The sequence below is a fragment of the Eptesicus fuscus genome, chromosome 18 (assembly GCF_027574615.1).
Source record: "Eptesicus fuscus isolate TK198812 chromosome 18, DD_ASM_mEF_20220401, whole genome shotgun sequence".
Classification (NCBI taxonomy): domain Eukaryota; kingdom Metazoa; phylum Chordata; class Mammalia; order Chiroptera; family Vespertilionidae; genus Eptesicus; species Eptesicus fuscus.
In genome coordinates this window covers 32,770,767-32,790,887 of record NC_072490.1, presented here as the reverse complement: position 1 = coordinate 32,790,887, position 20,121 = coordinate 32,770,767, and the positions used below count along the sequence as shown (strand labels likewise).

At 43.4% G+C, this 20,121-nt stretch overlaps 1 non-coding gene across 1 annotated transcript; it reads right to left on the bottom strand.

Annotated features, from left to right (window-relative positions):
* Positions 1-1,231: 1,231 nt before the first annotated feature.
* On the bottom strand, positions 1,232-18,925 carry LOC103296038 (uncharacterized). The gene is made up of 4 exons (XR_008558860.1): positions 18,657-18,925; positions 17,248-17,322; positions 1,954-2,019; positions 1,232-1,367 (listed from the first exon to the last, which is right to left on the bottom strand). It is a non-coding gene; the product is annotated as an uncharacterized LOC103296038 (transcript).
* Positions 18,926-20,121: the final 1,196 nt, after the last annotated feature.

The following is a 20,121-nucleotide window of genomic DNA, read 5'->3' as shown; positions in this document are numbered from 1 at the left end:
CATTTCAAAGAAAACCTTAATTTTGAAAGTACTGAGCACAAAGGAGGGAAGAAAAAAAGCTCTCACTGTGCAAGCTTTCTCTATATGTGCAGAAATATGTCTTGTTTTTAAGGCTTGAAGACCGCATTTTAAAAATGTCTAAAACCAGTTCAGACTCTATATCAGAGGAAAAAGAACTATAAATTTTTCATTAAACATTTGTTTCTTTTTTTAAGACAATCTTTTGCATATCTGTTATTGCATTTAAAAATAAGATTTGGTTACCAAGGAAACAGGTTCTGGCACAGTGTTAATTTGAAAAACTAAAATATATTTGAGAAGTTAACCTCAAAGGAAAGAGCCCATGAAATTATTTTGAATAGTGCCAGAATTTGGTACTTGCAGAACCATAGCTGTATGGTCTGCAATGAACCATCCTAGACACTGTTTCATTCAATGAAGCTCTTTTTCTTCTAACCGGACCATCTACATTTAGTATTTCCCCCTTTAAAAATTATAACTCTTCCTCTCCCTGGTAATAGGTATATAAAAGTGTATTTATTTTTGCATATTATCTAAAATTAATTTTTAAGTATATGTTATTTTCATCTTTCATATAACACGCTTAAAGACCGCTTCTTAAAATTTAAATATTTTAAATGTTTCATATTAAGCTTGTTTGCGCTCTTCGAAATTACCTCCAGAAACCCATTTATTTTTAGTTTCAAGCAGAAATGGAACTGAATCAACAGACTTTTCCAAAAAATTCTTTTGTTGTCTAACGGCGCCACACCTACTATACATTTAAAGGTTTTTAAAAAAGAAATCATCTTATTGCAGAATCATTTTATAAGTTTATAAAAGCTACATATTTCTATACTATCTGAATAGAAAAGGCTATCCAATTTAATACCCCCCCCCAAAAAAATTACAACTGTCTTATTTAATTTTTGTTTTAAAAGTCATATTTTAATCCATAATATTCTTGCTGCATGGCTCAAATTCTATAAAACATGCAAATTTCAACCTACCTGTATGTATCACTTAGTGAAATGCTAGCATGACAAGACACTCAGCCATTTTTATGTGAAGCGATGGAGACCGATTTCTCCGTCTTCTTGCTCACAAGTTTTAGATGCAATTGTCACACACAAAAAAATCATACGCAGAACAGCTTGGATGCACTGTGATCACGAGAACTGAATTTATCAACAGGAAAACAGGATTGAAAAAAGGAAGTTTCTCATCCAAGGTTTCTCTGAGGCTGCAACCAAGAAGGTGGTGTGTTGAATTTTTCCCCCTTCCTCCTCTGAGAGTTCAAAGCCCGAAGCTGACCACTGCAAAGGCCACTGTCACATTTGCTGAAAATCAAACCACTGATACCAGCACTGAAAATACAAATTTGAGAACCAAGTTGTTTGCACACCATGGCGTGCATAAGAGTTAAAAATAGGTCCCACCTTACCTCCTACCTGCATAATAAACACGGAAGTTTCAAGTGTTTAATTTGATATTCACATTAATTAACAATACAACATACATTATTTAAAAGACAGCAAATGCAAGAAGAAAGGGGAGACACCATCTGGTAGCAGAGTTTTGTTGTTGTTTCTGTTTTTAGGGCTTTTTTTTTTTTTGGCTTTGTTTAAAAAAAAAAAAAAAGGTAAAATCCTATTTTGAATGTGATGAAAAGCAAACATCCAGAAGCAAATGAATCGGAACTGAAAGGTGATGTTGAAATATCTAAGGCTGTAATGAGGCAAAAACAAGTCTTCACTACCAGATGATATGGCATACAGAGCATTTACATACTCACATCTGAAATACTAGGCAACGTGTAATGAATTCTATACACAGCATGCACACAGCACCAGCACAGCTAATCCTGCCTGCCATCTTAGGCTCGCAGGAGCAAGATACGCAATGCATGCAGCACACGAGCACTGGGGAAGGAGGAGGCAAGGAACGGCTCACCTTAAATGCAGTATCTGATTAATGTTGGAAGTGACATTGCATATCAGCCTCAGAGTCCTGGTTCAACTGGGTAGGAGGGAACAAAGAAAAATGTCATCAACTGGTGATGCAAGATGAGCCCAATCACTAAACACTATTTAGCCAACTCCAAATTCTGCAACCAGACAGTAGAAGGCATTTCATACATTTAAGCAGAGCTGCTGCACAATGACTGTGTCCTTCTGCTTCTGAGAATCAAATAATCCTTTTGCTAAGGAAGAAAATCAGCTGGAACGGATACTGTCATGTCATCTTCTTGAAGAAAGCTTTCAATACAGTATGTATCTGGTTTGGGATGCATTTTATAGACTGTTAATTTCATAGAACTGCTAATAATAACAACAACAAAAAACCAAACTGTTAAGCTGTAGCAAAGTTAAAAATAATATTATAAAAGGTGTAGCATTTCTAGATTATTTTTAAAAATCCTAATTGGTGCCGGCAGGCTTGTAGAAGAATGCATGATCAGCTGTCTGTATCGGTGCTATAACCTCTAACCACAAGCGTGTAAATGTATCCTGCTAAATGTATCTGCAGTACAGAACGGCAGATACCTCCTCAGCTGGAATGGTATTCTAATGTGAATAGATTTGCTTAAACTTAGAAGCAGAATACAATCAGGACAGAAAAATAAATTGATGCTGAGTTCGTTTGGATACATAGCTGACCAGCACGGACGATAAAAGCTAACCAGGATACTGACCTAAATAATGTTGACTTGCAGCAGCCTACTGTACTTGCTCAAAACATAGGACGTGCAAAATTATTTTTCTCCTCCCTCCCCCTGCAAAAGCTAAATTGTAAAGTAACCAGCCATTAACAGAAATCCAAAAGGCTATATTTATAGAGAGGGAGAGTACATACTGTAAGAGAAGAAATGGTGTGGTGCTGAGATGCAACGTTTCTTTGTTTCACTTTGAGGCTTATCTTAGCTACGCTTGCACGATGACATTGACATCATGGAGGTCAGGGCTGACACTGGGGTGCTATCCGTTTTATGAGTGAAATGTTTTCTGAAAATTAAATCTCATCTACTCGAACACCAAATTTCATGTCTTCTTCAATACCACCTCTCTACCCTCGCTGCACAAGATTGATGGGATCTAGTTTGGCTGTATGTAATAAACTGGAATCGCCTTCTGTAGAGATTCCAACACATAATTGTAAGAATTAATTTTTTAAAACAAAAACCTTTAAGAATGCTTATGCATCCCCTTTCAATCTTTTCTATCAACGCACACAAGCACGCACGCGCACACAGAGACACACACGCGCACACACACACACACACACACACACAATTGAAGCTCAAATTGCAATGAAATGTTTAACATGTGGAACAAAAAAATGTGGAAAGAGCTGCTTATTCAGGATTTTGAAGTAATGCCTAATAAGCAAATACTGTTTTGCTACAGAACCAGTGTCACCATGTCCCCAAAGAGAGGAAAACAGCATAGCTTGCTAGAAAAATTTCCTCCATTTCCTGCCGGCAGGTAAAAAACAGAAAAGCATTTACCAACGCTGCATAAAACAAAAAGTCTTTTATTTTTAAGGAAATAGAGCAGATTCTTTTCCATTCTTTCTTCAGCTACAAAAAAAACCATACCCACCCCCACCCTTAGATCCTGGACATAAGCCAACATTTTTATAAAATGCTATGAGACTGATTTTGAATACATAATATTTACTTCTCGTCTTCATATCTCTTCAAAAGTCTTTCACTGCCTATTGCATCACTGAATATGCTAATGTTAATTTTAACTCATGCGAAAAGAAATTAATATTTTCTGGAGTTGCTAGTTTTCCAGTGCCTCTATTTTCTATAAGAACTGGCTAAAAATAATTGGGTTAGCAAAACATTCAAGCTCCCCAGAATTTTTTTGTAAAGAAGAAAATGTATTCGAGCATCTTACTTCGGTACTAGGTTTCACAACCGATCTTTTGTTTCTGGTTTTCATTCTCTCTCCTCTCCCAGAATCCAAGGGATTTTTAGCTCAATGTGTGGAAAGTACCCCACCCAGCTCTCTCCAATACATTTCAGAGTATCCGAATGGGGTTGTCCAGATGGCCGATCATACCTGAACCACACTGAGTCCTCTTCTCTTTGGAGCACATCTCTCCCTCCCACAACTATTCCAGAAATAAACGTGGCTCTAACGGAAACACCCATGGTGGAACCATCTTCCCCACCCCCACCTCGTTGCCCTATGAGCTCTGGTTAGCATTGACAGCGACAGAAAATTAGAATGGAGTGTCCTTAGGCTAATTCCTGCTGCACCATGGGGGTCGGGAATTAGAGACGATCGCTCTGAGTTACAAGGTACCGGTTTAATAGAAGGTCATCTGTAAAGCAGAGTCCTGAGAGTGGGGGCGGAGGAGGCTGAAGCGAACACCTAGGCAGTGGGTTCGATTAGTGTCTGTTCAGATATTCCCCATGAATAACATCTGAAAGCTAAACATTCACATTAAAATACTCACAAATTATTATCATGTAGGCTAACTAGAATCAACTCTAACCCCTTGGAACTGAGTCGATGCTGCCTCTTCCTGGGAAAATAAATGACAGCGACAAGGACAGTAATCCATATCAGGCTCCCAGGAGAGGAGTGAACAGTGTTATGTCCCCTTCACAGGAGCACGGTGGTGAGTGTGGTCAGATCCCCTGCTGGTACTGGTAAGCCGGGGCCTGGGCAAGTGGCTTCCAAACCTCCTTGTGGGGTTCTGTGTCCACGCTCTGCCAAGACGAGCCCAAAAGCTCCGTGTTGGTTATTTTGTGGTGTTCTCAAAACACTCCACGAGCTAACGTGGTCTGTTCACCAAACCTGATTGTGTTAAACGCATCTGAACTGTAGCTGAAAGCGCTCAGATGGGTGAGCTTGTTTAGGCAGACATTCTCTGACTAGTAAATCCTGTTTTGTACTTTAAAAAAATCATGTGCATGCCTGAATTACGCAAGCTTTGTCCTGATTACAAGTGGCAAGGGTATGCATTCACTTAAGATTTTTGTCTTCCTTTTGTTTTATTTATTAAATTGAGTGGGTGACACTGGTCCACATGAACATATAGGTTTCAGGTGTGGGTTTCCATATTATAAGATCTGTATATTGCACCGTGTGCCCACCACCGAAGTCAAATCTTCTCCTGTCACCTTATATTAGGACCCCATTCACCTCCCCCCGCCCCACCCCTTTCCCTCTGGCAACCATCACACTGCTGTTTGTGTTCATAAGTTTCAGTTTTATATCCCACATATAAAAGCTTTTTAGCTTTTTCTGACTGACTTATTTCACTTAGCATAATGATTTTTAAAAATTCATGCTCCTCACCAACATCCTCGGGGCTTACGCACAAACATTAATGTAAAAGACAAATCCCTCTCCCATGTTGTAAATGTTGACCTGTTTTTGCACTGGGAACCCCAAATAGTCTGGCAGGAGCAGGCGGGAGAAGGCAGAGCAGCAGTGAGGAAGCGTCTTTCACTTAGATGAAGGCTCTCACTTGCTCCCAGTCTCATTGTTCTGCCGTCTGAGCTCATTTTATTTTCAGTCCTGTAGGTTAAAATTAAATTGCATCGCTTACGCAAAGAACATAATTCAAGTAAGAGCCAAACTTGAGTCTCCATGTTTAAAAAAAAATGTAGTCAGGGCACGGAGTCCCAGAGGGATCCTTAGTTGATAAACATTTGGATCGGTTTGCACATTTCTTTATTCCACTCACTGCATTAAAAATTACAGCTGGTTTCCGTTTTTACCTAATATAGATATTCAACATTTGTGGGTAAGTTTGTTATTGGGTTAGCTGTTTTGATCTAAATGTTTAAAAATAAAGTATTTACCAAATAAAACATTTTTGTTTAAATTCTTAGAATTTAAAAGTTTTAAAAACTTTTGATGAGCTTGGTTATCATATCTATCTATAGTGTATTTAGCCTTGGAAGCAACAAGGTTACAATCTCTCAATGGCTGAAAATGTGCATTTGGATGATATTTTAGCCTAAATATTTTGGAAAGTCCAGTGCTACTTCGATCGTGTACATTTTGCCTAGAGATCTGGGCAGGAACTTCTGTTTTCTACCTTGATCAGAGCTGTCTACTAGAACTACCATTTATTGAGAACCTACTATATTCTCAATATTTTAGGTATATTATTTAATTCTAAACCAATAATTCTGCAAGGTGGAACTTAGTTATCATCAACTTTAGGCGAGGAACAAATGAGATTGCTAGTCACACAGTAATAGCACAGTGAGGACTTAAACCTAAGTCTGACTAATTCCAAAGTCACACGCTCACTTGTGGTCTTTCCACCAATTCTGACAGGATAAAACCTCCTCCTTCTGCATTCTGCCCTGACGTAGGGATCTTTTTACTGTGTAGACACCTCGTCGAGGGGGACGCCCTCCCTGAAGCCACAACCACCCAGGTTTATAAGAACCAGCCTCAACTCCCCAGTTCCTGAGAATTTGGGGTACCCGTTATACTGGACCAGGAGGTGGAAAAGACAGAATAAAAGAGGAGGAATGAACTAGACTGTGTTGGAAAGTTAAGGTTAGAAAGCAGTAACAAATAAGCAGTAACAATTTTTTTTTTCAGAGGTTTGTCATAATTTGGAAATGTTTCATGAGGATGAATAAGTGGAACAGCTTACATTTCCATCTGAGCAAACTACCTCCCCTGGTGAAGCCCAATATTTTCATGTTACAGATGGGGAAACTGAGGCTGAGAGAGATCTGGTCATTTGCATAAGATCACACACATAATAAGTGAGTTGACCCATTTGCTGTATTAAAAAGCGTATGATCAATTAAAGAAAAATCAGTGTAACAATCAGGACTGACCTGGTTTCCACAAATACTGCTTTGGGCCTGAACAGATAACCCAAGTTGGTATTATGATTCCTTCCCCAACATATTTTGAAAATGGGCTTTTAAAAAGCCTAAATTTTGAATAAGAGATGTTTCTCCATCACGGTCAGTGTCTCAAATGCATCATTTTAATGATCGACTCTCTGCTGACAACTGTACATTTTGCCCCTGTTTCTAAGATCCCTTCTACCTCGGAAAGTGTGCGATTCTAAAAATTCCAGCCCTGCTTGCTTTCTAGGTCAGTTAGGCCAAGCGCTGGACTCCAAGTCCCCTGCCGCCTGGTTATGTGGCCAGCTGACTATCTCCCTCATTGGCAGTAATTTTATATGCCAACCAGATGGCTCTCAAAGGGGGCTTTCTAATCAACTCTATCAGCTCCACCCTGCCTGGGAATACGAGAGGAGGATTATCTTCCTCTGCTCGTGAGGCAGGAGAAGGAAGGGTTGGGTGAATAGACATGCCGGAGAAGTCTGAATTCCAGGAAGCCCCCTCCAGGTCTCAGACAGGAGCCTTCTCACTCCCATCCATGAGCTTCTGTGTGTAAGTCATGGGAAGGGAACACACATATGGTGGCAAGGATCTGGCAGCAAGCCTTGGGGCCCAAACTAAAGTTACCCTCCAGGAAAGAGCTGGAGGGAGAAGGGGAATGTGGACCATGTGGTTTGCAACAGAGAAAAAGTGGTGACTTCGGGCTGCAAGGCAGACTGTGGTGGATACCATCCCACCCCACCCCACCCTAAATTTAGCTCAGGCTCTCCTGTGGGAATATCCTCAATGTCTCACCACCATTTCCAATATCACTCCCTCAGCTTTAGCAACAGAATAGTTCCTGCTTTCATTTCTCCGTGCACTTGAGATGTGGCACTAATAAAGGCCTTGCATGCTCTCGGAGACCCAGAGCTTTCCTGCATCCTGAATCACATGCTCATTTGCGGCCATGACCGTTTGCCACTCCCCAAATGGCGAGCAAGTAGAACAACAGGGTCTTCTAGATCCTGAATTGGCAAAAATAAAAAAATAAAATAATAATAATAATAAACATAGTCAGCAAGAAGATTGAGTTTCTTCTTTCTAGAGAGATTGGCTGCTAAGTTGAAATGGGAGAGTGGCTGTAAATGAAGGTGGAGAAGGAAGAATTCTGACAGATTAGTAAGATCCACCCCAAGTGAGTGCATAATCCTCTCTTTGTATCTTTCTTCATCCTGGGCGACAAATATTCCAAGACTCTCCCTGGGAACAAACTCATTTGCTTTCTTTTTCCCCAGATAAATGACTTTGTAGTTCAGAAGGGCCACAACCATGCACTTCTTCTCCACAGAGCAGCTTAACAAGCCTCAGTGAATTTTCACTTCCTTTGGGCTGAAGATAAAAGCACAAGAAGTTTATGTTGTATCGAATTATCTATCTTTACTCGTATCTCAGGGTTGCCTCCGGCAAGATCTACGTCTCTCCCACGGTACACAGAGCATTGACTGGTGCAACAAAGGGGCTCATGAGGGTGTGCTCTTCACCGACCAACACCAAACTTTTTTATTTATTTTTTTTATTTTTGCCAATTCAGGATCTAGAAGACCCTGTTGTTCTACTTGCTCTCCATTTGGGGAGTGGCAAACGGTCATGGCCGCACATGAGCATGTGATTCGGGACGCAGGAGAGCTCTGGGTCTCCGAGAGCACGCAAGGCCTTTCTTAGTGCCCCATCTCAAGTGCACGGAGAAATGAAAGCAGGAACTGTTCTGCTGCTAAAGCTGAGGGAGTGATCTCGGAAATGGTGGTGAGACATGGAGGGTGTTCCCACAGGAGAGCCTGAAACTTGGGGGCTTTGCTTCCACCTCGACCAGCGGGATCTTCAGCTCTGCACCATGAAGCCACTTCCCAGAATTAGAGAACTCACTCCGTGAGTTAAGGCATAGACCTGGGGACTGGCATTACCGATGGGAGTCTTTCAAACACTTAATCACTGTTTACTCAGGGGAGCCGCAAGTTGTCTGGAAAGCTGACCACAGGTTTTGTTGAAATCTGTCCCTTCTAGAACAGGGAAAGGGGGACGGAGGTCAGAGTGACCCCACATAGACATCAGCAATACCACTGCCTTCACAAGATGCTTCAACCTTTCCTCAGGCCCTCGGTGGCACCGCGTGTTTCACAGCATTTTACAGAGCATGTCACTGAAACTCTCTCTCTGAGGGAGGAGAAAGTCAGGTTCAAGGAGCCTGTTGAAACTGAAGTTCTCAGCCAAAGCTGAGGATAAAAGCCATATTACTTAATCTCTGGCATTCTGCTCTTTGTAATTCAACATACTGGCTCAACTTTTGAAGATTTTTATTCCAAACTTTCACTTAAATGGGTACTTAATAAATGACAATAGAGTAAGTGAATTAATGAATAGATGCCAATATAGAGGGCTTATAACTTATTTCCCAATTCCTCTCAGAAGAAAAATGTTATACTTGTTTAATTTTGTTTAATAAAAAAGCTCAACTAAATATAATTTTAAGCAAAACAGTAAATATTGGCCAAAGTATCACCTGGGATCAAGAGTCCCTTGAGAATATCAGAGACATAGGCTTGATTGCTGTATCAAGTCAATCAGATTAAGTTTAGCCAGCGGAAGTAGCCTTTATCCTATTTGGTTTGCAAAGAAAAATCTCAAGAGTTATCATGAGCAGCTAAAAATAAGTTGCAGGTTTCATTTTCCACCCTTCAGTATGGTTTTGAAACCAAAAGGTACATAACTAGGAGATTCACCAACGCCTACTCAAGTTCAACAATTCAAACTGTTAACCTTTCTAGCACGCCGTCCTGATCTGCAACTCACAGCCAGCCCAAGAAATGTACACTACTGTCCACCTCAGCATGGTCTCTTAAGGTGAATCCCCCTAATAAATAAGGCATGGCAGGAAATTGGGGGCTGAGGCCAGTCTTGGGGGACAGTGGCTTGTGTGTGTCTTATATCCGGACAGGATGCCACATAGACATCAGCCTTATTTGCTCAGCCTCAATATTAGGTGACGCTATGGACCCCTTTGCAGAGCAAGGGAGTTAATAAAGCCAGAATTTCATTAAGATGGGGCCCTACTGTAGGGAGCGTGGCAAGTACCCCTTGCCCTAAATGCCCATGGCCTTGTGCAATTCCATACCGCACACCCAGGCGGCTCACGATAGGTTTAATTTCAAAACTGTCTTTCCAGGGCCAAGTGTGGCAAAAAGGTGTTTGACAGAGGCTAAGTGCTTCAAAGGGAAGGCAGCCATCTCACACTAGTATTCAGCTGGGCACACGGCCCGGGGAGAGAGCCGTGCAGTTAACAGAAAGCCCTCGCTGAATGAGATGGAGAGGGGGCAAAGAAGGGTTAATCTGCTTCCATTAGAGGAGGGGCCGTTTGGCGAAGGTGAAGAGAATAATCTGTATGAAGAGCAGAGGAGACAAAGCGCCATTCCGGAAAAGAAATGATTGTGTCAGGGCGAGAAGGATGATTTGTCCTAGATTTTCACCGCGAGGCCATTTCTGAGATCTGAGTCTTTACCTCACTTTGAAGTTACAGTCTCAGGGAGGGGAAGGGGGCATATTCACACTCAGGGCTGGAATACTTGAGCTTTGATTCCCTCTGAGATGGGCGTCTCTGAGAAGCAGAGGGCGAAGCCAAAGCCACCGGAGCACCGCCGAAGAAGCCCACCCATAAATCAGAAAGCGGCAAAATGAACAATAGGAGTTGCTTGTGAAAGAGAAACCAGTGGCCGATCCCTGTTTCCTGGGGCAGGGAACACCCTATTTTCTTTTTTAACTTTAAAAAAAAAAAAGGTTAAAAAATTTTGCTTTTAATAACGTTTTTTGGAAATACTTAAAGATTCACAAAAAGTCGCAAAAATAGTGTGGCGATCCTAGGCAAATCCTTTGGGGCCCAAGATGGGTGCAGAACGATGGGTGCAGCAGTTACCTCTGGGCTCCGGCTCCTGGGCTTCACCCGCTGCCATCACAGGAGATGGATGTGGACTTGGGGATGGTGACTTACAGAACCTGAACGTAAATGGGACTGTCAGCAGCTGAACAGTCTGGAGGTTGAACTTGAAAGTCAAATGAGCTGATCATTTGGCCCCCAGAAGCTGAGGTGGTAGAGTGAGAAGAAGGGCAGCCAGATATTGTCAGGTGACCGGTGGGTGTGCGCTGATGGGTTTGAGCAGAGTTATGCAGACAGGACAAACAGTCATACTTCCTTTTAGAATCTAACATTTAGATGATGGTGAGAATTTTCCAGTTTGGTTGTTGTTTGTTTACCATGTTCTCTGCTGCAACAGAATGTTCCAAATTTTCATTTTCAGGTGCCTCTTCTCTGTCCCATTGCCCCTCCTTCGGCCAGATGAGCTGAAGGCAGCCTAGTGCACAGCACCTCTCAGATTTAAAGAGGCAGGCGCAACTTGGGGGCAGGTGCCTCCCCTGATCCTGAAGTTATGTAACGGGAGCTCCCATTGTTGAGGCTGAATCCATGGCAGTTCCTTTCTAGCTCTAAGTTTGTCTTCTTTTCAACTCATGCCTGCCTTGACCTAAAATTTGCCCACAATGTGGGTCTTGCCCTTGCCCTGTTCTTGCTCTCTTGGCTTCTGACTCTGGACCCCACCTCTTACTCTGCTCTCCTGGCATGGATGTGCATGGCTGACTATGTCCTCCTCCATCTAGCTTTAGTGTCACCACCTCTGGTTAAGGCACACTGTGGGCTGATCTCTTTAAGCGACTAAAGCGGACGACCCCAGAGGGCTGCCCACACATGTCCTGAGATATGGCCCATCAGAAGGCAGATAAGAAGTCCTCTCGCTGAGGCAGGAGCTCACTTCAGGAGTTAGTCTTCTCGCCGGCGCCTTGTCTCTGCTCCTCTGAGGGTGGGAGGATCCGAGTCCTTTGTCTACTCAAGTTCCAGTTCGACCTCTGCCACTAAATCTCTGGGTAACCACAAGGAGGTAAGTGAACTATTCTGGGTCTCAGTTATCTCATGTTTATAATAAGGTTTTCTGACTTCCTAGCTGAGACTCTTTCAACTATACCATACCATGAATAAGGGAAAATCTAAAATTTAGAAGCCAAAAAAGAATCTTAAAGTTAAATTCTGGTTTAGATATACTAGTTCAGGGTTCTCTAACTTTTTCTCTAATAAGTATCTGCTGAAATGAATGTTGACTTGCACACAACATACCAATAGTTTTCAAGCTCTAATGTGTATAAGGATTGGGAGGCTACATTAAAATGCGTGTTCCTAGGCCCTCTCCTCAGAGCATCTGGGACCACTGGAGCCTAGGAGCATGCATTTTAACATGTGAAACTGAAGAGGATCTAGGATTTGAAATAGACACTGGTAACTTTTTAGAGGCTAATTATCAATATGTATTAGGAACCCTAAACATAGGTCATTTGACCTACTGATTCAATTCTAGAAATTTTCCCTAAGATGTCCAAAAAGATTTATCTTTAAGAATGTTTACATATTTGTAATAACAGAGCACTAGAGGCAATCAAAATGGCCGTCAATAAAAAGAATGGATAAATTAAGATGTATCAGTCCAATGAAAGCACAGTCGCTAAAAGTCACATTTTCAAAGACCATTTAGTCACTTGGAAAATGTTTACGACATACCAGTTAAGTGGAGCGAGAAAAAGCATGTAAAATATCATTTCAATAATTTTTAAAAGAAGAAAAAATATGTATGAAAAATTGGAAAGAAATACATTGAAATGTAAATAATGATTTGATTGTTGTTTGGTGGTGGTTTTCTTCTCAATATTTTTCTGTATTTTCCAGATTTTGTGTAGTGGGTAGTTATGACTCTTTTTACTTGAAACACAGTGATAAATTTTTTTTAAAGAAAAGACAAGGAATTTGTCTCATGTAGAATGAAAACAGAGGGAAGAGAGGTCTCTTAGGAGTCCAGGCCAGCAATAGCCTGGCTGCTGAGGAGGACTCACATGATGGACAGACTGAGTCCAGTGTCTGGAGGGAATTTTGAGCCACATTCTCTTTTGCAAAGTAGTTTGGTATAGTCGATGCCCAGGAATTTGGGTCAAGGAGTAAGCCGTTTTCACTGGATACTACTTTCTGCCACATTCAAGGATAACAGGTTATAGGGTCTGGGACACAGCTGAAAGGACATCTTCACTGCTCTTGGGTTGAACTCATGCTTGCTGCCTCTGTGTCTATTCCCCCCCACCACCTCCCTTACACACACCCTTACCCCATAACACCAAGCAGACAGACTGCAGTCATGACTACAGGCTTCGGACAGATGGTGGGCTCCTTTCTGGCATGAGAGACACCACCCAGGGTCAATGCTTCTATGGGGTGATCTCAAAGCCTCCTTTGGCCAATGCACTGGGAGCTCCAGAAAATGCCAGGAAACAAATGTTTTTGGCAGAGAGATGTCCTCCTCACAGATTTCAGTGAAACCTGGTCAGAACTCTCTCTGATAAGATTAGAAGACTTGCAGTTAGGCCTCTGGCCTAGAGTCAAACCTTTCCAAACGGCCTTGAAATTTTCACACCGCATGCTTTGGTGAGTTAGGGAGTGGTGCCAAAGATCTCAGATGAAAGTCAATTTAGAAAGACCAAAACAAAAAAATTAAAATAATGATACTTACAATACTAATAGCAATATCAAAAGCCAAAACACCAATGCTGACCATAATTATGGTAATTATTTTCATTAACACCTTGACTTGCCATGCATTTTTCTAAGTTGCCCACACCGTTTCACACTTATTACCTTACTTACTCTGACAGAATCTCAGTTTTACATTTTTAAAAAATACCATTTCAGAGGCGGGAGGAAGCTTTAAATTTCTCATGAAAACCAGATGCTTTTTGAGTTAAAAACAAAACCCTGAAGTCTTCGTGTGGTGTTTTCCAACTGAGTTCTTGACAAGAAATCAGGGGATTTCAGCATGAGACATTACGAAGCCCTATTACCATGAATTCTTAGCTTTGAGGACTATGATGTGGCATTATTGCAAAATTCTCTAAAGGGAGCAACAGAAGATTTATATGCTGACCCAGGGTAAGAAGGGAGCTTGTACTTGTGTGCTATAAAAACTATAAAACCTCTGGGGGTAAAAAAGAACCGACTGGTCTGTGGGCACGGCCTATGTTAGCTGCTACGCTCAGTCCACATCTACTCATCGTGAATCAACGTGTGCAGGCTAAGCCCCTTGGATGATCAAGATTCTGAAAAGACAATGGTGCCTCAAATTTGAACTCTACTCCTCATGTGGAATTAAAAGTTTAAAAATAATAAAATTAAAATAAAATCTAGCTTCTCCCATGGTGTCTACGTTGATGCTTTTTTGAAAATGTGGGGGACCCAAATATTTACAACGCGGGTATTTGTTACCCCTGCCTTGCTGGTGTGTCTGTACCAACACTGCGATGGGGTCATGTTGACAGTAGTGGAAGTCTGATTTGGTGGTCGCATACCTCTCCCTGCCATGCCATTCAGCTAAACATTAGAAATCAGGAGGTTGACCTCACCCTGCCTCCACCAGACACACACTCCTCGGTCAATTCCTTGCATATTAAGTGCTTGGAGGAGTCATGATCACATGGCAGTTGAAATGAACAAGCTGAATGGACCCTGACGCTCTTCCTCCTTCACTGTGGCCTTTGGCCTTGCCTTTCCTGGTGGACTCAGTTAGGCTGGGTCTTTCAACAACAGATCATCCCCACTTGGCTCCAGCTTTTGAAACCTGGCCCTGATTCTCAACTTACTCCTTTGGCTGAATCCATCCAGCAGGCACTGCATTCCCCCATCAACCTCCTCTTATCTTTAGCTTACCCCACTAGCCCAGCCAGCTCTAGCTCAGTAGACACTTTCAGGACCCAGCAACCCAAGAAAATGGACTTTCAGCAGTTGTAGCATTTCTGTAACACTTCAACTTGTTATTCTGTTCCACTCCTCCTCAGCCCACTCCCGATGGAGGGTGGGGGGACAGGGCCTCGGCTAAGGCCAGGCAGCAGTAATAGGAGATCAGACATCAGACTCCATGAGAGCCAGAGAGGTTGTGTCACATCAGCAGTAGCTGGTCTTCCCGCACATGGACAATGTGTATTCTTCAGGGTGTGGGTGTGGGTGCCAGAGATGTCCAGTCCAGGGTGAAATTAAATCAGAAACCAGAGTGTCTAGCCAGATATTGACAACACAACTGGAGAACTGGGTACCAGACAGCTCAGGCAAAGCCTGTTGTCCACTTTCAGTATATGTGCTGCTGAAGCAAGCATATATAGTCCATTTTTATTGCAGATCTTCATGATGCCTTAGGGCAGTGGTCGGCAAACCGCGGCTCGCGAGCCACATGTGGCTCTTTGGCCCCTTGAGTGTTCTAACGCCACTTCTTCAAAATATACTCGCCCAGACCGAAAACCGACTTCTGCGCATGGGCCACGAAGTTTCAATCGCACTGTACGTACGTGCCCGCACGTGGTATTTTGTGGAAGAGCCACACTCAAGGGGCCAAAGAGCCGCATGTGGCTTGTGAGCCGCAGTTTGCCGACCACTGCCTTAGGGGCATCACAAGGCATCCTCCACGTAGTATTTACCAATGAGGGGAATACTGCGCTAAGACCCACAATGGTGGAAAGGCTAAATAAAATATAAAATTAGTTACAGGGTTCTCCAAACAGGGCTTATAACTTTATCATTCATTGTTTCAGTAAATATTTCAAACCTTGTTCTGAAAAGAAAAAAGCTAGAATTATATATCAAATCCTTAGGGTAGCAATAATCTCCCCAGCTTGAGCCTTTCTGGTCTACTTTTAAATGTTTCTCTCACAACTTGGTTTGGAGATCCGATCTTAGTCAGGGATTCCCTCTCCTCTCTGTCTCCACACCCTCCCCCCACCCCCAATGCCAACATTAAAAAGTGTGCCAAGATCTGGAGCAGATCAGTCAGTCAGAGTAGCTTCCTGAGCTCCTAGGGGCAGTCAGACCACACCAGTAAGGTAAAGAAACCATGAGCTTTCCTATAGTCCACTGGGCTCCTAAGTTGGGGGAACAGAATTCTGTTGGATAATTCCAACTAGCATGACTAGACCCAGGACCAGGGGACAAAGCCAGAATGACCCTACCCCAAGGGGACCCTGTACAGGAAAATAAGGGGAAGAATGTCCTTCCTGGCTCATGGCCACTGGTGACATGGTGGCGCTCATGGGAAGACTCAGGGTCAGAATGGACAGAGGCATCTTGAAAAATCTTACCCACTGCTCTTTGTCCACATAGCCAGATGTTACCTAAGAGTGTCAGTTAAAGGAATTCTAAACATCTGATAACTTTTTACTTCTCTCGCTGCTTCATTCTGCTATCTTATCCTTGAGAATCTCTAAGTTCTGTATTATGCTGGGCCAAAGAGGACTACCTCCTCTCCAGAAACTCTCCAGACCATCTCTGGGAAGTGGCTCCCACCCCCACCCAGGGACTACATTTCTCAGACCCATCTGCAGTCAGCTGTGGCCATGTGATAGAGTTTTAGTCAACCGAATGTGAGCGGAAGTGATGTGCATCACATCTAGGCATGGCCCATGAAAACCTTCGTGTGCACTTTTTCATGCTTTTTTCATCTTTTACTGGGAAGTGGAAATAGTCCCAGATGACCTTGAAAACCACATGCAGAAGAAGGTGGGGCCTCTCTCAATCTCTGTCTCTGAATGTATGAGAGATGCCCCACTAACTTGCACTGTCACATGAACAAGAAATAAACTTCTCATATTAGCATAACCAATGGACATGGACACTGGGGCGGTGGGGGCTTGTCCTGGGGGGCGAGAGTGGCGGGGGGGGGTCAATCGGGGAAAAAGGAGACATATGTAATACTTTAAACAATTAAAAAAAAAGAAGAGAAAAAAGAAATAAACTTCTATTAGAGCCATTAAACATTTTTTGGTCTATTACAGAAATTAGTCTATTCTAATTATTACATATCCTTTTATTTTCTTCTTCTTCTTTGTGTTTTTTTGTTTTTTGTTTTTGTTTTTGGTTAATCTTCACCAGAGGATATTTTTTCCCATTGATTTTTAGAGAGAGAAGAAGGGAGGGAGGGATGGGGAAAGAGCAAGAGTGAGAGAGAAACATCTATGTGAGAGAGACACATTGATTGGTTGCCCCTGACTGGACTGGGGATGGAACCTGCCACCCAGGTACATGCCCTTGATCAGGAATTGAACCTGTGACCCTTCGGTGCCTGGGCCAAAGATCTAACCATCGAGCAACACCAGCCATGGCTACATATCCTTTTTGATACTCAGATGTTATCATTGTGTGCAGAAGTCCCCATGCCTTCTCCCTTTTCCCTAAACTTCATTGCAAACCAAAAGAACTGAATTAGTAAACTTAATTTAAGTAGCCATTAGATACAAATGACACTTACCAAGTTGGTGGTCACAGTATTCAGATCTTGTAGCCAGATGAACAGGAGTTTAGCAGAGCGTCGCTTCAAGACAACCTGATATATTAAAATAAAACAAAAAGTAAAATGTAAAATCTACAAAACAGATATTTTAGAGTGTAATGGTTAATTCCCAAAGGGAATTGCCAGTTTCCAAAGGAATTCACCAGTTTTGCAGTAAATGACAAGCTTCCCCATTGCCTTTAAAATAAGATTCATTTTTAATATACCCTCCACACACCAATCATTATAAAACAGAATTTATTTTTTTAAATGTTTTTTATTGATTTCAGAGAGGAAGGGAGAGGGAGAGAAAGAAACATCAATGATGAGAGAGAATCATTGATCAGCTGCCTCCTGCACACCCCACACTGGGGATCGAACCCACAACCCAGGCATGTGCCCTTGGCCGGAATCGAACCCAGGACCCTTCAATCTGCAGGCTGACGCTCTATCCACTGAGCCAAACCGGCTAGGGCTAAAACAGAATTTATAAAGAACAATTCTACTGAGCTAAGTAAGCTATACAAAGAGTAGATGCTGACTGAGGGAATGATTTTGGAAGCCAGGAAAACTAGGTACGATTTCCATGCCTACGTGCTCTGCGGTTCTTTTATACATATTAAGACTTTTCTCTCAGGAACTTACCTTTCCCGGGTAGGAACTTCCAGAGCTTGTAAAATTATAGGCCATGCAAAGGCTTAAGATTTTTATAGGTGACGTTAAAACAGACCCCAGGGATACATTATAGTGTCTTTGTGTTTTATATCACCCTCGATGGCACAAGAAGGAATGAAAATAAGCTCTGTGTAAACAGGGCAGTGTGACATGGAGGTGCCCGCACCAGGACAACCAGGGACAAACAGAGGCAACCAGAGACACGCTCTGTAAGGGCGGCAGGTTGGGGATGTTGTCTTATCAGAGCTGCCATCGTTTGCCAGGTCAAGCGCGAAAATATCATTTGACAGCACAGGGCACATATTTGCCTAGAACAGGGTTTATTTTTGTATCCGATTACTCAGTATAAGCTCCAGGAAGCAAACAGTTCAGAACCCTGGCAGTCCAGCACAGAGCGCCAGGGCGGGCGGGCGGGAGGAGGAAGAGGAGACAAAACAAGAGTGGCGATGGGGAAGGCTCGGCCTGGGCCATTTCCCCCAGGGTTTCAGTCTTAGTCTATAGAAATGTTTTTGAGAGGAAATGTGTCCTTGTCTGGGCCTGTGGAGAAGAGAGAGATTAGATAGGTCCCTTCAGTGCTGTATTTGGAGGGTCCCCACTCACCCCTCCGGCCTGGGCCTGCTGAGCCTTAGGTGTCAGGGAACAAGATGGCACCCACGTGAAGGTGCCCACGTGAGGGGCACGGAGTGAGGGGGCCCAGGTGGGCCTTCACTTACTCAGAGGCGCTGTCTCTTCTGAAACCCAGATGCTGCCAATTCCCTGGGCTCAGGGGTGAGAACCGCTTTCTTGCTCTGGGTTCTTCACTTCTCGTCGAAATCAGCTCCACATATTTTTCTCATGACGTCAACCATTCTGACTCCTTACGCTTTGAAAGTTAATCTACAAGTAAAACCTTCCATGAGGCTTTAAAAAATATACAAAAAAAAAGAAAAGAAAAGGGTGCTGTGGGGAGATGGCGAGGAGCAGAGAGGCCGTGCCTCCTGATTTTGAGGTTTGCTGCAGCTGCGAGTGCCACTCCCCAGGCAGTTTCCTGGCTGCAGAGGGAGGCCAGTGGCCGGCGTGGGTGACGTCAGGGCCAGGCCTGAGTCATCACCAGAGGCCGGGCTGCCCTGCCACTCGGAAGGGGACAAAAGGAACCTTTGATGTCCAGGGCCCTCCTCTCGGCTGTACTGAGCAGCAGGCTAGAACATTCCAGCCGCTTCCCCACCCCCGGCCACCCTTCCTCCTTCCGGAACAGAACCGGGCAATTCAGCAAGGCCTCCCCAAGGGATGTCGCCCTCCTGCGTGGCAGAGGCATGGCCGCTCTCTGTCAGAGAGAAGCAAGGGAGAGTGTTTCTCTGGGGATTCTCACCTCCTCCCCCTTCCTGGTGGCACTCACTCACCCAGGGAGTTGCTGGGGTATTAAAGGAGACGTGGCAATGTAGAGGACGGTCTTGTCGCCCTCGCCGGGCAGTACCCAGGGGTCAGTGTCTATTCTCATCTGCTTGTGTGCGAAGGTCCTGGGCTTCCGTTCTCTGCTCTCTGGGTGCCGGTGTGAGCTGGCACTTCCTGGATTTAAGAGGGAACCGCTCTTTAGGAGGGGTATTTATATCCCAGGGCTCGGCGCGGGGCTCAGTGAGTACATGACGAGTGAATGGACGATTATTTTAAAACATAGGAGAGAACATATATGGAATACTTACGGTGAATGTTTGAGCTTTTGTGCCAAGTACTTCATAAAGATTATTTCTTTTATTACCCTGTTATCATTTCCCGTTCTCTAGCTGAGAAAGTGAATGCTCAGAGAGACGCAGACACGTCTCTGAAGCCTCACAGCTGGTGAGTGGCAGAGTCTGGATGGTCTGGTCTCGAATCCTGTGTTCTTAATCACTATGCTGAGTGGCTCGAATCCTGTGTTCTTAATCACTATGCTGAATGAGTGAATGAAGAATGACCAAGGGCAGCCTGTCCAGGTGAGGGGGGAGAAAGGTAATGATGGGGTTTAAAACCAAATTCTTCAAAAACTAGTGGAGCAATTAGGGATGACCTATCTGGGGTAGAAGGCACCATGCCCTCTCCATAAGTCAACACTGGGTCTGAGGGTTGGTGGGATACCCACAGTGACAGGAGGGCAAATCTGTCTTCGGGTCCAAGAGCGGGTGAGAAGCTAGCACGAGAACAGAAAGCCAGGCAGGTCTGGTG